Source organism: Nelumbo nucifera, chromosome 5, assembly GCF_055504915.1.
Source record: "Nelumbo nucifera cultivar China Antique chromosome 5, China Antique-T2T, whole genome shotgun sequence".
Taxonomy (NCBI): Eukaryota; Viridiplantae; Streptophyta; class Magnoliopsida; order Proteales; family Nelumbonaceae; genus Nelumbo; species Nelumbo nucifera.
This window is the reverse complement of record NC_142653.1, coordinates 85,405,244-85,421,591: the sequence shown is the minus strand read 5'-3', so window position 1 is coordinate 85,421,591 and position 16,348 is coordinate 85,405,244. Positions and strand designations below refer to the sequence as shown.

General features: G+C 37.8%; 1 protein-coding gene across 4 annotated transcripts in view; it reads right to left on the bottom strand.

The window, feature by feature from the left end:
* Positions 1 to 16,348, bottom strand: part of GAUT7 (galacturonosyltransferase 7) — an 84,128-nt gene that overhangs the window by 42,973 nt on the left and 24,807 nt on the right. The gene's annotated exons all lie outside the window — the stretch shown is intronic.

Genomic DNA, 16,348 nt, shown 5'->3' with positions numbered 1-16,348 from the left:
CCGACTAGAGAGATTTGCAGTTACAGGTTAAAAAGAAGGATTGGGTGTTATTGATCAAAAAAAAAAGAAGGATTGGGTGTGGCAATCAGGGCTTGGGGGGTTCCTTTGATCTCTAGAAGTAGGCAGTTGAGGTTGGAAGAAGTTTGGAGAGCTCTGGTAAGAAAGGTTGCTTCTTCTCCCTTTCTTCCAGGCAACTAGGTGCAGTGAAACCCCACATTTTGATCCTTTGGGTATTTGACTAACCTCAGTTAAGTCCATAAAGACTTGAAAGCTTTTTTTTTAATTTCGTTTGGTCAATTGAGCAATCTAGAAGTGAGATGAAGTAGATTCCAATATCCAAGGTTGGTCCAACGAATTCCTTTTTAACTGATGTAACTACAACTAAACTGGATGGAACAAATTACCTAGTCTGGGCACATTTTATACGGATTTATGTTTGCAGTAGAGGTAAGTTGAGGTATCTCATAAGCATAGATGTCAAGGCGTCGCCTAGGTGACTAGGTGCCCTTGGCTGGGCGCCTCTCCCAAACACCTTGACTAACTAGGCACCCTTCTAGGCGACAAGGCGCTAGCCTAGGCAACTAAGTGCCCACCTAGGCAACAAAAATGACAAGGCAGGCGCCTTTTATAATATCATTTATATTGTTGTATCTTATTAATGTATGTGTTAATACATTTTATTATATGCTATATATATCAATTATACTTTGTTTTAATGTTTTACTATTGAAATTTAAAAGATCAAAGGGTTTTGAGAAGAGAAAAAGAAAAAAAGAAAAGAAAGAGGAAAGAAAGAATAGAATAATAAAGTTATTTTTTCTATTCTCTCTCTCTAATTAAATAAAACTGAAACTTCATCCTTGTTTTTTTCTATTTTACTTTTCATCTTGAATATTTATCATATAAAGTTGATAACCATCTTTAGCTGCAAATTAATATGAATTTTCTCTATTAAATACTTATTACAGTAGTATTATTTTTGATAATTATGAAATTAATATATGTAAAAGATTTGTATCTTTTAGATGTGATGATTTGCCACATTTTTAGAGGAACTTTAATGTTCTTAATAAAGAGAATTGCTATTTTTTCAATTAACATACATGCTGAATGGTATATAAAACTAGGAAACTAGCCAAAAGTCAGATTTTTATATTATAAAATTTTTATCGCCTAGGCGATTAGGCACCCCAGTGTCGCCCAGAATCACCTAGATGCCTTGAAAACTATGCTCACAAGCAATAAGGAAAAACCTGCAGAGACTGATCCTATGTATGAAAAATGGATACAGGAGAACTACAGACTGATTGGATGGTTAGGTGGCCTTTCATAACACCTTTCGGACCTCTGAAGTCGCCAGAGGTGTTTGGAAGTGTATCTGAATTTGGGTCTGAAAATCATTTTCAGATCAGAAATAACAAGACATGGGCCAGGTGTTGAACGCGTTCAGATGCATTTCAGACCTGGCCGCAGCGAGTTTCTTCCTCTTCTTCTCTCGCCGCTGCAACCGAATAGTCTAATTTAGGGGTAAAATAGTAAAATTAGTGAATTTTATATGCTGAAGGTTTGATCCAACACAAACAACCTTCTTTATTCAGAGCCTCTAAAAAGTCAAAAAACAAAAATGTCTCTTTCAGATTTCAGACCCCTTTAATATCTTTTTAACTTTTCAGATTTCAAACTTATCAAACGCCACCTTAGTCAATTCTATGCAACCTCACATAAGTTAGCATTACCACTAGAGAACTTCAGCCAAGGAGATTTGGGACAGTGTTACAAAATCATATTCTCAGAAGCTAAATGTTGCAAGAGCCTATAAGTTAAAGAATGATGTCAACAATCCAAGACAAGGGGAGAAGAGTGTGGCAGTTTACTATTCCGTGTTAAAGTCTTTATGGCAGGAGATTGATGTTATGGAGATGGTTGTGGGAGAGCACCAAGGATGCAGAGACATTTAGGAAACTGGTAGAAAGAAACAGGGTGTTCAAGTTTTACAGGACTCAACCCTAAGTTTGACATTACTAGGCAAAATATTTTGGCCAGAGATGAAGTCCCCCTTGCCCAAGGATATTCTATGGTTAACAGTGAAGAAAGTAGGCAGCAAGTACAATTACAAGGACCACCCTTAGAGTATTTTGCACATGTTGGGATAAAGTTGAAAGGGCCGAATGAGAAGAAAGAAGTGATATGTGAATATTGCAAGAAACTAAAATATACTAAGGACACTTGTTGGAACCCTTCATCCAGATCTTCCCCTGAAAGGTTTTGGAATATCAATAGCAACAATCTTAAGAAGAATGGTCAAACAGGGAAGTCTAAGATGCAAATGTTCCTATAGTACCTGAAGGCGGAAATAGAGAAAGTGAAGAGAAATCTACTATGGAGCAGCTAGCAATAATAAAGGCAGAATTTGAAAGGTACAAGAGGTTAATTAATCATTTGGAGACCACTGTTGCAGCATCCAATGCCTCGGGCAACACCTCTTCATTTGCATTTGCCCACTCAAGTACTCATGTTTCTGCAAATCATGCTACCATTTCAGGTAACCATAAAATCCCTTGGTGTATCGACTCTGGTGCATCAAACAATGATTTAATAGATGTGCCTAAGGCACACCTAAGCACATAGGCGAGGTGCATATTAGGGTATGCACCTGGCCCAGGTCCTAGGTGCACCCCTTTCAAAGGGCACATGCCTAGTGTGCCTAGGCGTGCACCTGATACGCCTTGCGCCTCAACCCAGGCGTGCTCCGAGAACCCCCTATTTGCTAATGTTGTTCATTCATTCATTCCAATAAAATATCTTCTTGAAAGGCAAATAAATTTATAAAATTATTATTTTTTGTGTGAAATAAGAATTTAAGACCCTAACATGGACGTGTTCGAACTTTGCCTCGAGGGGCGTGGTACAAAGGCAGCTCATAGAATCAAGAATGCAATATGTTTTACATCACATTAGCTACTTGAAGTAATACAACTGAGGAAAAAAAGAGATTGTGGGTTTTACATGCTTAAAAATTCTTTATATGTCTACTTTAATTTTTAAATTTTCATTTGAATGCACTTTACATGTTATGTTTATATATTTCAATTTTAGATAATAGGTTTTTTAAAACATTTATTTTAAAATTTAAGTTTATATTTATATTTATATTTATTATTATTATTATTATTATTATTATTATGTTTAATGTTTTTCGAATTTTCTGACATTTTTTATTTTTTTAGCATTATTTTGTATTTTTGGGCCTTGCTTTGAAACGGCACATGCCTCGCCTTTCACCTTTCACCTTAGGTGCAAATTGGCCCTTGCACTTTTTTTGTGCCTCGTGCTTTTAAAACACTTGCATCAAACCATATGACCAACATACCTAACCTCTTGTTTTTTTTTTTTTCGGAAAAAGGTGAAGTAATTTATTCAGCACATAAAATGAGAGTTACATCATAACCCAGACCATACAAGCTGACTGGGCATAATTCAAATTACAAACTCACCCAGGACTGAGAGCAAAACAAAAGAGACATGTTCAACTGTTTAAATCCCTCCTTCACCGACACCTAGGATAATAACTTGCCCACAGCTCTCTACACTACTTCATCCGGACTCTTAAGTTTACCACAGAAAACTCTATTATTTCTTCCAAACCAAATGGACCAAAGCACTGCTGCCAGAATGGTACTCTAAACAAGCTTTCCTTTCTTGTTAAGGCCCTTAATTCTCCAACAATTCAGTATCTCCTTTACTAATCTTCACATAACCCAACTAATCTCCAAAGCCTTTAGGAAATGTCCCCAGACCAAAGAAGAAATTGGGCAGTGGATACACAAATGCTCTGTAGATTCTGCAAGAATTCCACACAAACCCCTTTTGTTCATATCAACTCCTCTCTAGTAGAGAGAAAATATCCCTTGCTGATGGGTCTCTTGCTCCCATCTCTGGCAAAGGAGATATCAAAGCCTTTGACACCCTCGTTTTATCCTTTGTACTTCATGTCCCTAAGCTAAATACCAACCTCTTATCTATTAGTAGCTTGACTAAATCCATGAACTACAGCATAACTTTCCTACTCATTGTGCTTTCCAAGACCTAAAATCTCAAAGGATGATTGGGAATGGCGATGAGACGAATGGAATATACTTGTTGGATACACCTGATAGAAGTCTTGGACAACCTAAGGGAGTAGCTTTGGTGTTTGTTTTATCAAAGTCGATTGATAAAGTCATGTTATGTCATTTGTGTTTTCGTCATTTACCTTTTTATGCTTTGAGTCATTTGTTTCCCGACATGTTTATGGGAATATCTCTGTCAAGTCTTCATTGTGAGTCATGTGAACTTGCAAAAAATTGTACATAATCTTATTCAATGAGTAATAAAAGATCAATTTCTCCTTTCCATATTGTGTAATTTGATGTGTAGGGGCATATTATTTACCTACAATGGAGGGTTAATCAAATGTTTTATCCTTTTTATTGATGATTTTTCTCCCTATACATGGATTTACCCTATGACATCCGAGAATGAAGTACCAACCATTGTGCAAAAATTCATGAATATATTCTTACCCAATTTAACACTCGGATCAAAATATTCCAAACTAATAATGCCAAAGAATATTTTGAGAAGAACCTTTCATCCTATTTTGATACTTTCGGGTTATTCATCAGAGTTCTTGTTCCTACACTCCACAATAGACTAGAGTGGTGGAAATGAAGAATCGTCATGTGGTTGAGGTTGCTAGAAGCCTCCTCTTTGCATCTAATGTTCCTAGTAAGTTTTGGGGTAATGTTGTTCTTACTACTACATACTTGATTAACCGTATGTCATCCCAAGTTTTGGATTTCAAAACCCCGTTAGCCTTCTTTTTCCAAATGAGGACCTCTTCTCTCTTCCTCTCCGAGTTGTTGGGTGCACCTGCTATGTGCATGTTACAGTCATCAGAAACACAAATTTGAGCCTAAAGCACACAAGGATTTTTTTAAGTAAAAACGTGTATCATGGGTAGTTCCCTAGGTTCCATAATCAACATATTTCCTTGACAAATATCCATAATTTTCATAAGTATAAACTTCATGTTTAAGTATAGAAAATCAACATCTTCCAACATATTCATGAGAAGAAAAAGAAGAAAGAAAAGAAAATTAAAAAATATAAATATAGGGGCTAAACCCCTATTTCTGTTATAGGAAAAGAAGAAAAGAAAAGGTGGAAGAAGAAGAAAAAGAAGAAGAAGAAGAAGAAGAAGAAGAAGAAGAAGAAGAAGAAGAAAAAATTAGTATATACACACAGAATTAGTAAATTAAAAGAAGAAAATGTGTTGATTGGACAACATTTTATGTTCTTCCTTACTTATTGGTTCAGATTTTGAAGTCTTTGAGGGTTCAATACAGCATTTAACAATGTTTGTGTTGATTAAATCCTAACAAATAAGAAAATAATAAAAAGAAATTAGTACGTAAACACACAAAATGAATAGTTTAGTTTAAAAATGTCTATTTTATAATTATAAAATCAAAAAATTAAGAATATAAAAAAGTTTTATATAACACGCTATAGAAAACTGCTTGGTGATTAGGTGAGGCGAGCTTTCATGGGCACCTTGTCACCTAGGCGTCACCTTGACAACTATGCCTAGGATATGCCTCTACACAGAAGGGATATTGTTGTTTTGATCCAGTACATTGCACCCGCTTTGTTTCTAGGGTGTCACATTTGTTGAGTCTATTCCTTTCTTTGGTACTATTCTTAAAGGATTCTGAGAAGTTATTTGTTATATCCCTGATTATTACTCTTCCAATTCCTATTGAGTCTTCTGTCCAGTCATCTACTTCTGTTGCACCTCCTCTCATTGTGTCTACTCCACATGTTCCAGCTCCCCCTCATCCTCCAACTCATCCTCCCACGTTTTTTTCACATCCTATTGTCCAAAGGTGGTACCAAAGACAAAGACTCAAGTATAAGCAAGTTGTTTCCACTCCTTCAACAGAGCCTCTTACACCTCCCATCAGCCATCACTACTAAGGTCATAGGTCAGCCTTCCTCTAACCCTTATAATACCTTCCCAAACCTTGACCTTCCTATTGCCCTTCACGAAGGCAAACGGAAGTGTACCGCTAATTCCATCTCCAAACACTTGTCCTAAAACCTTCTTTCTCCAACCTATTATTCCTTTATTGCCTCTATTTCTACACATGTGATTCCTAGATCCATACCAGAAGCCTTATCCAAATCAGAATGGAGAGATGCTATGATGATCGAGCTAGATGTTTTGCATAAGAAACATAACTATGATATCATGGACTTACCTAAGGAGAAGAACCAGCTGATTGTAAATGGATGTTCACACTCAAGTATCATTCTAATGGTACTATTCAAAAGTTTAAGGCTCGGTTGGTTGCTAAATGCTACACTCAGATGTATGGTATTGATAAACTGGAGACTTTTGCTCCTATGGCTAAAATGACTTAAGTTCAGGTTTTGTTATCTCTAGCTATTACTTTTGATTGGTCACTTCACCAATTTGATGTTAAAAATGCCTTCTTGAATGGAGACCTACACGAAGAAATCTATGTCTTTACCTCTAGGGGTGTATGGGAAGAAAATGCAAGGGAAGGTGTGTAAATTGAAGAAGTCCCTTTATGGTCTCAAATAGTCACCTAGGGCTTAGTTTAAGAGATTCCGAGCTACCCTTGTTTCTTTTAGATACACACAGACTCAATCTGATCATACTTTATTTGTTAATAAGAGGAGCAAGTCCTTGGTGACTTTTTCGATTGTTTATGTTGATGACATTGTGCTTACTTGTAATGAAAGCCAAGAAGTGGTTAAACTCAAACGGTTCCTTAACACTAAGTTTGAGATCAAAGACTTGGGGGATCGCAAATATTTCTTGGGAATTGAAGTTGCCAGATCTAAGGATAGTAGCTTCATTTCTCAATGCAAGTACATCCTTGATCTACTTGCAGAAACTGGCAAACTTGGTGATAAACCGGTCTCCACCCCTATACACTTAAATCACTAGCTTTTTGCCACTAATGGTGAACTATTTTCCGATAGGTGAGTGTTCCTAAGACTGCTTGGGATGTTATATCTTTGCATTGACTTGGCCAAATATTTCGTATGCAGTGACTATCATTAACCAGCTTATGCATTCACCTAGAGATACACACTTAGAAGCTACAAAAAGGGTTTAGTGTTACTTGAAAGGCACTCCAAGGAAAGGTATTCTTCTTGCCAAGCATGGACATATGAACTTGGAAGCATACACTACTACTGATTGGGCAAGATGTATTGATTATAGGAGACCCACCTCAAGATATTGTACTTTGTTGAAAAAAAACATTGTCTCATGGAGTAAGAAGCAGTTTATAGTAGCAAGATCTTCAGCTAAGGCAAGGTATAGGGCAACGGCACATGGAATTTCAGAATTATTGTGGCTTAGACCACTTTTTGGAGAGTTGAGTATCGACTTTGAGAAGCCAATGAGAGTTATATTGTGACAACCAAGCAACTATCAACATCGCACATAATCCCATCCAGCATGATAGAACCAAGCACATAGAGATTGATAGACATTTTATACAGGAGAGAGTTGCTTCAGGGAAAGTTTGCTTGTCGTTCATTGCTTCAGAAGAGCAGTTGGCTAATGTCTTGACCAAAGGTGTTCCAAAAGGAAAACTGATACACTATATAAGCAAGTTGGGTATGATTGATATCTATGCTCAACTTGAGGGGGAGTGTAAAGAGACAAGGCCGAATGGACCCTAATGCTTAACACGTCTTTGGTGAGTTGTTAACTTTGCTTAAGTTATTGATGAGCTGGTCACCCACTTAAGGGCAGACTTGTAATTAATCCTAATTAAATTAGATTAATAAAAGATTAGTGAGAGAGGAGAGAACCTCATCGAACTCACTTCTCCTTTCTCTTCTTCTCAATCTTCTTCTTTTCTACTATATTCCTCTTTTCTTCCTTCCTCTTTATTGCTGTAATCAGAAATTAATATTAGGTTTAGAGAACTTAACTTCTCTTAAGTTATTGATGAGCTGGCCGCCCGCTTAAAGGCAGACTTGTAATTAATCCTAATTAAGTTAGATTAATAAAAGATTAGTGAGAGAGGAGAGAACATCATTGAACTCTCTTCTCCTTTCTTTTCTTCTCAATCTTCTTCTTTTCTACTGTATTCCTTTTTTCTTCCTCTTTATTGCTCTAATCAGAAATTAATATCAGATTTAGAGGACAGAATCACATCTACAACCACCTCCAAAGTTTCATCAGTAATGCTTTCGATATCACTAGAAGTCAAGAAGTGCTCTCCATTCTTTTTTATTATCCCAAGCCAAAAAGCCCTTCCTAGTGAACTCCTCCCCACCCAAGAAGAACAAACCCAACATTTTGCCAACTTGACCTCACTGAGTCACTCCCAACCAATTTTTCCAGATCAAACCTTTACTCCACCATGTTAGCATTAATAGACATTGTTGAAGCATCTTCTCCCATCTCCATTGTACCTCCTTCAACTTCAATGCCACCCCCATTGTCCTTGGTCGAACCTAACTCCACCACTTCTAAAATTGGAAGCTTAGCTAACGTAGATCTAATCAAAGTAATTCTCCCTCCCAAGAAAATGTAATTTGCCTTCCATTTCACAATTTTTTCTCAAACTTCTCAACATTTGGATCCCAAGTAATTCTCCCTCCCTAAATACTTTAAAGGCCACCCAACATTCCGCAACCTAATATAGAGGCAAAATTCTCTAATCCCCCCCCCCATCTCTTGTCAAAGTTGATTCTCAAATTGGACATTTTCTTAAATAGTTTAATTAGAAGCTGCACATTCCTAGCTCCTACCTCCCATAAGCCCTCACAAATGAGCATGATGTCATTAGCAAATTGCAAGTGGTTTACAATGGCCCAATTCCTTCCAATCCTCCAACCCCTAACTAGACCACTATCATTTGCTCTAGTAATTAGGCAACTAGAAGCATTTTCCATTTAAGGTGAACAAAAAGGGGGGAAAGGGGGCCCCCTGTCTTAGACAGTTAGACACCTCTTAGCTTCAGAGTAATCTCTAGCCACCCCATTTACCAGGATTGAATAATTCACAGATTTCAAGCACATCATCATCCAAAGTCTCCATCGATCACCAAAACCACATAATTAAACATTTCTTCTAGGAATGACCATGCCACATGATTGCATGCCTTCTCAACGTCCAATTTGCACACCCATCACTTTTCCCAATTCTCTTCAAATCCTTCAAACATTTGTTTACCATTAAACATTGATCAATAATTCGTCTACCAGTCAAGAAAGTCCATTGATTCTGACAGGTAATGGATGCCAGGCCTTCTTTGAGCCTAAGGGAAAGCACCTTGGCTATAATCTTATAAGGGCTTCCAATAAGCCCAATTGGCCTAAAGTCCTTTGAGTGAATAACTTCAACCATTTAGGGACTAAAGTGATGAAAGTAGCATCCAGACCATTATTAATTCGGCCTCTATTAAAGAATTCATTAACATTTCTAGAAGCTCAACTTTCACCTTTGTGTTGGAGAATCCCAAAACACACAAGCCTTACAAACAAGCCCAAAACAAAGCCTCCCTATTAACTCCTTGCTTATCTAAAGCATCAACCATTCCATTCGCTAACCTTCTTACCCATTTAAATTGCACCCTAAGCTCCCTTGCTAAGTTTACAATCTCTCTTAGAGGCTGTCTAAGTAACCATACTCCCAGGTTTCAAGATCGCATCCACCCTATTACCAACTTGGAGTCTCGTTCCACCTTTAAGTGTTGCATTCCCCATTGTTTCGCCAATCTCAGGCTTGGAGTAAGGCCATGACTTCTACCCTTGAGAATCTCCCACCCCAATCAGACCCAAGTAAAGGGCCAAAACTCTTCCTTCCTCATTTCTAAAGACACCCCCAACTCCTGACGTACCTGGATTACCTAAGGAGCTGCCATCAAAGTTTAATTCCACCCTGAACTGAGGCGGTAGTAACAAACTCTCTTGAACTACAGGGGAGTAAGGAGAGGATACAGCTATAGAACTCCAGTTTATAATTAAATCTGCTGAGGAGAAATCCTTGAAAAGTTGTTGCACTTTCAGCTAATGCAGAATCTGGATGGTAATTCCCTCAACAAGTACTTCCTTGGATTTTTCTTGCCCTTGGAAAATCCTATTGTTTCTCTCCTCCCAAATCGACCAAAAGACAGCTGCTATTGTTATTCTCCACATTACCCTACCTCTTTTTTTCGGTTGTTGGGAGAAGAAAGAGTCAAAAAGGTTCAGCACACATGAGGGGGGATTCCACCTACAACTAAAATAGAAGAGAACCAATCCCACAAGTAAGAACCAAAAGGACAAGAAATCAAAATACGAGTCACCATCTCACCATTTCTTAAGCAAAGGCAACAGACATGTGGGGGACAGCTGCTCTTGTTATTCTCCACATTACCCTACCTCTTTTTTTTCGGTTGCTGGAAGAACCTAGAGTCAAAAAGGTTCAACACACACGAGGGGGGATTCCACCCACAACTAAAAACAGAAGAGAACCAATCCCACAAGTAAGAAGCAAAAGGACAAGAAATCAAAATATGAGTCACCATCTCACCATCTTAAGCAAAGGCAACAGACATGTGGGGAAGGGGGGGGGCATGGTACCTTAGATATATCAATAGAAAAGACCGTTCTTTTAATCTCTTCCAACTCAGGATTTTCTAAGCCTTCCACTTGTGATTGATTTAGTCTTTCCCAACCCAAATGCTCTAATATCCATTATCCATCTATTAGGGGGCCATGGCAGAAAATATATTTAAAATGATTCATCAGTTGGGAGAATCCACCAATGTACAAAAATCTTGTTTTTACAACAATCGATTGGAGGAGAGTTTTCTGACACTGCTTTAGCCATCAATGGAACCCAAGCAAGGTTCTAGCAGGCAGAAGGTAAAACTTTTTTGGCTACAAGAGGATCCTCCAAATGGGTCATCTTCATCGAAAAGGAGCCCCAAGGTTTGTAGGATCTCAGTTGCACATCAAATTCATTTCCTTTTCCTTCGTTTTTCTAGTCCCCGTCCCAAATCTCATCTTCACTGTTATTACAATCCATCCAATCTTCGACAAAGTCGCCTTCTACCTCACCTGCATCTTCCTTGTTTCTATCATATCATAGAGTTGGGTTTCTTGATTGTGTTTTGCCTATCCAATGGGATTTCCCTCCATTATAAGCTGCTGATTGCTATCGTAGCAGATTTACTTGACGCCTAGTTGTAACTTGTAAGCATAGCTCGAAGGGGATGATGATCCACTCAAGTTTTGGTGTATCACATCATCGTGATGCAGAGCCACATGATTCTTTTTTTTTTTTTGATAAATGATGATAATTTTATTATATCAAGTGGATTTGAGATTGAAAGCTCATACATCCCTCAGAGAGACACGAGTTGCAGCCTCCCCAACAAGATACAAGGAAAATAAAAAGCAAAACAGATCATGTTTAAGCCCAGAAAAGGTCTTCCATGTTTGCCCCTTGCTTGGTTTGGCTAACACATCCACCAAAGCAATTGCAGATCTCCCCATCCACTGTATAGAAGTAGACATATTCCTTATCAACCATTTGAACCGAACACAGAAGGATAACCTCACCCATCTGATTCCTCAATACCCCCCCACCCCCTCCCCAAATCCAGATGGACATGGATTGCCCAAGCTGCTTCCATCAAAATTCAGCTTCACAGAACCTGCAGATGGGGGAAGCCACCTCACAACTGCCCTGATCTAGGAAGAGGAGCTACTTGTTACTGATAACCAGTTTCTCCAAAGATCACTAAAGGAGAATTGCTGAAAGGGCTCTGTGGTTTTTAGCCAGTGTACTGTCCTATTCAGAACACAGTCCTTCAACAATAGGCAACTCCTCTTCTTTTCTTGGAAAACTCTGGTGTTTCTTTCCTCCCATAGTCTATAACAAAGCTGCCCAGGCACATCTCCACATTATTCTCCATCTTTTTTGGGGCCAAAAGAAGGTAGAGTGGTCAAAAATCATGCATACATCACCTGGTAGATTCCAACTACACCCAAACAACGAAAGGAGCCATACCCATAACTCCTCCAGAAGTGGACATGGTCACATGATTCTTAAAGCTCTCACATGACTGCTTAGACCAAGGCTTGGATGGACCGGCCTTGTTCATTTGCCAACAGACCCACCTTTGAATTCAAAAACAACAATGGAGTTGCTTCTATATTATCAACCCCCTACAAAGGAGCTTTACCTTTCTTCCTTAAGATTTCCAAAAAGGTGAAACCTTCCATCGTTGGTTCCTTGTTGGGCCAAACTTTCCCATGAGGCTCTATCATTGCCTTCATCATCTTCTTCTTCCTCACACAACTGAAGTTCCTCCAATGGAAACCAACCTTGCCAAGCATCTCCGGCTTGTCTCCCACCACCCAGATCAACACTCACCCCAGGTTAGAGAAACATAACCTTTTTTCATCAATTTTCACATGTCCACCCACCACAAAGTTCACCAACTCTTTTAAACATCTCTGTTGTCAAAAAATTAAACAATAATCCAAAGATTATGACCTCAATCAGATATATCAAAAACTTCCTTTGCACAGCGTTAGACACCAGACTCCATTTGGAAATCATAATTGTTCTCTTTCAGAGATAGAATTTTGGCATCCACCTTCAAGTCTGAGATGCAATCAAAGTGATTTAAAACTTGAGAAGTTTTCAACCCAACTCTCCCATCCACCTACAAACTTTGTTTCTAACTCCTCTATTATTCCCCAATCAGCAGCTACCCCCTATTTTGACGAGAACATGAGTGCCTATTTCCATTTCTCTTCAACGCCATCCACCTCCACCAAGGGTTGTACCCTTGTAACAAAAATAGGGTTCCAATTCTTAAGTTCCAAGGGGCTCTCCTCATCTTTCTCAACCAACTTCTACTATTCCTTTTGTACTACCATTTCCTCTCTCTTGCCTTTGTCTTTAACTTATTAACCCACCTCTCCTTAACTCTAACCAACCACTCAATCTTCTCCCTTGAGGAATACATATCATTTGTCGTCATTGGTCTCCAAAAAACTCCTTGCAACAAATATTTCTTCCTTTGGCATTTTCTTTCCTTTCCAGTTTCCACTCAAATTTTTTTCTTGAAGCTCTTTTAGAATCCTTCCAAAGTACTCTCCAGCTGACATAGGTTGCATAATTGACAAATTCCTTAAACCATTTCATCAAGCTCAAGTCTAGGTAAATTATTGCCTTCCCTACTTCCCTTATCTTCAACCAATGCTGATAAAGTCTCGTAACTTCCTCTAACACAAACGTCTTGGATTTGACCACACACATCTTCTTCCAGTCTTCTTCAATTGTCACCCACTTCTCCATCACTGTCCCCATGTCGAGAAGAAAGTTATATTAATATTGAGATTGCTATTTCTAAATTTTCTTATTCCAATCATCAATGTTTAATATGCTATGTTTGATTTTATGTTTGCATTTTCACTTTGAATATGTTTTGTGCTATGTTTACGTATTTTAATTTGAGCTAACAGACTTTTTAAAACATTTAGTAAAAATTTAAAGTTTGCATTATCTTAATTAATACTATGTTTCATATTTTCTTGATTTATTTTGAATGGTTTACATTTGTGCAATTTTTTGATTTTTTTATGAATTTTGAACCTTGCATTGAAAAGGCACGTGCCTCGCCTAGCGCCTTGTGCCTAAGGCACAAAAATCCAAAAGCCCTTTGCGCTTTTCTGCATCTTGTGCTTTTAAAACATTGTGTAGGTCAAGGGAACTACAACATGAATCAAACAAACACACCCATATACATAGAAAAGAAGGAAGAACAAGGGTACATTACTATAAAGGACTTGATGAAGTGACTTATAGACAAGAACCTTGGAAAGCATCTTATTTTATCAAATAAGCAATTTTTTCCACCACATCTCCCCAACACTTCCCAAGAATGTCCATACTAGACAAGCAACTTCCAAAATATGTTTATGCTTCCTTTCACCAACACCATTTTGTTAACTTCCCAAGAATGTCCATACTAGACAAGCAACTTCCAAAATATGTTTATGCTTCCTTTCACCAACACCATTTTGTTATAGCATAAAAATAATTATCTCAAATGTATTACATCAATGTTTTAAAAGGCGTGGGAGGCATGCTTCGAAACAAAGTGCCCTTAAAACACCCTGAGGTGCATGTTGGAAGCATTTAAAGAAAGGAAAGAAAAAGAAAATAAAGAAAAAAAGCAAAGAAAGGAAAGGAGAAGCAAAGAAAGAAAAGAAAAGAACACAAAAGAAAAGCAAAGGGAAGGGTAAGGAAGTCTAGTGTTATGCATTCTCATTCTATTTAATACAAGATGTCGTTTATCAAAAAGAAACAACAAAAAGAACTCCTTCCCCCCTCCTCTCGAGGAGGCTTATGCCTCCTTGTGGTTGAGAGGCTTACACTGCCTCTTGTGTTCTGAACTAAGCCTCAAGCCTCAAGGTAGTGGAATGCCACACGTCACGCATCCATGTTTTAAGACATTGATTACACCCTTTTCTTTGAGGCACAAGGTGAAACTCCACTCAACATACTACTTAGTATTTATCTAACCAAACATTTTTATCCTCCCCCCAAATTGTCTCAATTATGACAAAAATTTTTAATGGTCTCAAACACTTCAACTATTGAACAAATACAACCATGTATATCTTGATAAATAATCTATAAAAAAAGTTAAAATGGGGAAAACCTCCCATAGAAGGCATATGATATGGCCCCCACACATCAGTATGCATGACATGAGACTGCTATCTTGGAATGTTATGGGTCTGAGAGATGGAAGAAAGGTTTTAGTAAGGAGTGTAGTGAGAAAATTCAGTCCAGATGTGGTGCTGCTAAAAGAGACAAAGCTGCAATGTTTGGGTTGGGGTTAGGGATTTTCAGCCAAGGTCTCCTGCAGAGATTTTCATTCATGGTCAAGTCTCAAAGGCTGTAAGATGGCTAGGGTAATTTGGAGCTGTCAACCATTTGCCAAATGCTGAAATATTTGGAGGCATGGTTGTCCATGCGATGCCTAGACAAACATTGCAAACTGCTGTATTGAACCCTCAAAGACCTCAAAATCTGAACCAAAGTAGGGGAAGAACTTAAAATTTTGTCTAATCAACACATCTCTTCTTCTTCCACATTTCCTTTTCTTCTTTTCCTATAACAAAAGTAGGGGTTTAGCCCCTATATTTTTCTGAACTTTCTTTTCTTTCTTTTTTTTTCATAAATATGTTGATTTTCTAGACTTAAACATGAAGTTTATAATTTTCTTAGGAAAATTATGGATAGTTATCAAGGAAAGATGGTTATGCAACCTAGGGAACTACCCTAGGATATGTGGTCTTTACTTAAAAAAATCATAACTAGGTGCCCACCTAAGCGACAAGGCAACAAGGTGCCCCCTTGTCACCTAGCCTCGCCTTGGCGCCTTGAAAACTATATTCGGAAGGAGAGAAACAGAAGACTCTTTGCAGATAAGGAATGGAAATTGGATAGGTTGGTGGCAGCTGTTGGTAAATCTATAGCAGATTGGGTCTTGGTGATGACACACAAATAAGAAAACCTTGGGGATAGTCTATGGGAGGTGCTGGGATTATAAAGTTGTAATTTGAACAATTGGTGAAAATAGTTTTGTTTTTATTGTTATTTGAGTTGATTCTAGGTGTTGCCTTAACACCTACTCAGTTTGTAATTTTCTTTTTCCCTTAAATGGAATTTTCCTTTTACTTGTCAAAAAAAATACTGAAAGGAATTTAACTTCTTTTATTACATAATGAATAGAGAGTTTGAAGATCCATTGGGTAAGAAGATCGGCTAATGAGATGACTGATTCTTTTGCAAAACAAGGGGTTAACAGGGATTCTCTGTTCTGGGCAGCTTTGTAATTGTTTATTCCATCTTCTAGTGGGTTATTTATATTGGTATTTTCTTGTAGTTCTGATATCTTTTTAATAGTGAAGCTGCATCTTGAGCCTCTCTCTGAGCTTATTTGTAACAGATCCATCCTTTCGTTAAATGATTTAATTTTCAACTATCAAAAAAAAAAAAAAGCATAATGAATAGAGAGCTCTACATTGTTTAGCCATTTGATAGACCTCAAACTCTAACCTTAAAGATGAAATAGAATTAACAAATCAGGAAAAAAAAATGTATTAATGACCCAAAAGACACATGAACCAACTCAACCAAGTCTGTATGACATAACATAATTCTGACCACATTCCCAAACATAACAGACTCATCAGTAGGGGTGCAACTTGGGCAGGATTGGGTAGAACTTTTGTCAAA